This window comes from Phocoena phocoena, chromosome 13, assembly GCF_963924675.1.
Source record: "Phocoena phocoena chromosome 13, mPhoPho1.1, whole genome shotgun sequence".
NCBI lineage: Eukaryota > Metazoa > Chordata > Mammalia > Artiodactyla > Phocoenidae > Phocoena > Phocoena phocoena.
This window is the reverse complement of record NC_089231.1, coordinates 45165195-45166772: the sequence shown is the minus strand read 5'-3', so window position 1 is coordinate 45166772 and position 1578 is coordinate 45165195. Positions and strand designations below refer to the sequence as shown.

General features: G+C 33.9%; 1 pseudogene; it reads left to right on the top strand.

Moving 5' to 3' along the window:
• Window positions 1-1038: 1038 nt before the first annotated feature.
• LOC136133369 (U2 spliceosomal RNA) lies at window positions 1039-1198 on the top strand (annotated as a pseudogene).
• Window positions 1199-1578: the final 380 nt, after the last annotated feature.

Below are 1578 nucleotides of genomic sequence, written 5' to 3'. Positions count from 1 at the left end.
AGTCAATAAGGAGAAAGGATGTGGCTCTAGTAGCAAGATTTAGGTCTCATGGATCTTAAATTTTCCCACTGTAAAATTGGCAAAGAAGCCAAAACTCTCCTTCCCATTTGCAATAAAAAATATCACACTTCCATTTGGCTTCACTTCTGAGTGCTCCTGGGCTTTTCAGCTTTATTTTGCATCTTGTCCCAGCACATACATTCTTCAGGGATAAACCACAAGGAACTTCATGAAAAAGGCAGGTTGGAAGCAGGCTGGGGAGGACCAGACATGCATTTTGTAGACATATGAAGAAAGGATGGAAAAATAAATAAATAAATATGCACACATACACGTACATATGCTGATTGTGCTGGGAAGAGGAGGATAGAGTTGACTTCAGTCTTCAGTAAATAGAGTTCTTATTTCTGAGAATGGCAAAGGTAGATGGTGATTTTGTGTTGAAGAGAGCATGGCTGTTGTAAATAAGCACTATGAGAAGTGCATATAGTTGAGTAAGAGGATTACTGAGCATCACTCAGGAAATGATTGAAGATAGAACATGTAACATTATAACAGGTCAGAATTTCATGGCTTGCTCTTTTCCCCTGTTAAAATTTTTCTTGTCTGTGTAAGGAAAAAAGAATGCAAACAAAACTGATATTTAAAAAGCAATCAAGTATTTTACCAATAGGAAACTATTTCTTCACAGAATTTATTTTAGGAAGCAGTTGGGAATAAGGGAGTTTTGAGATGTTTGGATAAGGAAGGAATAGAGAAGGAAAGGTACACAATATAGAGATGAAGGGACAGTTCATGTTCAGTGGATTGTCACCTCTAACACAATAACATATTAACACATGCATTTTAGAAAATCAAAGTACAAGAACATATTCTAAGGCAAATATGAAAATATTTTGTTTGCTTCATCTTCCCCCCCCCACCCCGCTCAAGTCAGTGGGTTTACTATAACAAGTTAACATTAAACTCATAGATTTCTTTAAGCAAGCATTGGTTCTGATAGAATGTGGCAAGATTGATAGAGAAGAGGTTGGAGAGATCGCTTCTCGGCCTTTTGGCTAAGATCAAGTGGAGAAGAGGTTGGAGATACTCCTGTCAACTTGTGTAAACAAAAATTATCTTTATAACTTAGTTTGCACAGACTTTACCAGTCCCTAGAACATTTCCATTGCATATAGGTATATGTATTAGACTCATTTAGATTACTTAAACTTCTTTTAAAAATATAATTGTCCAGTAGTACATTTTGATACCTTTTCTGTATGCTCTGGAAAAAAAATAAGACTCTACTATCAAAAATAAAAACATTAAAAATGTTAATAGTTGTTATATTTGTGTGGTTGGATTTGGAACTTTGAAAAAATCTTCATATATTTTCCAAATTATTCTTTGAACATACTTACTTTTTAGAAAAATATTAATATTTAAATGTGTATATATAACATATTCTCTCTATATGTATGTGTGTTTGTGTATGTATATAAACAGGAATGTGAATGATAAAATGGATTCTGTATTGGAGACTAGTTCAGTGAAACGTGACCAAAATGGCAAGGTTCCTAAAGTTTTAATGTACAA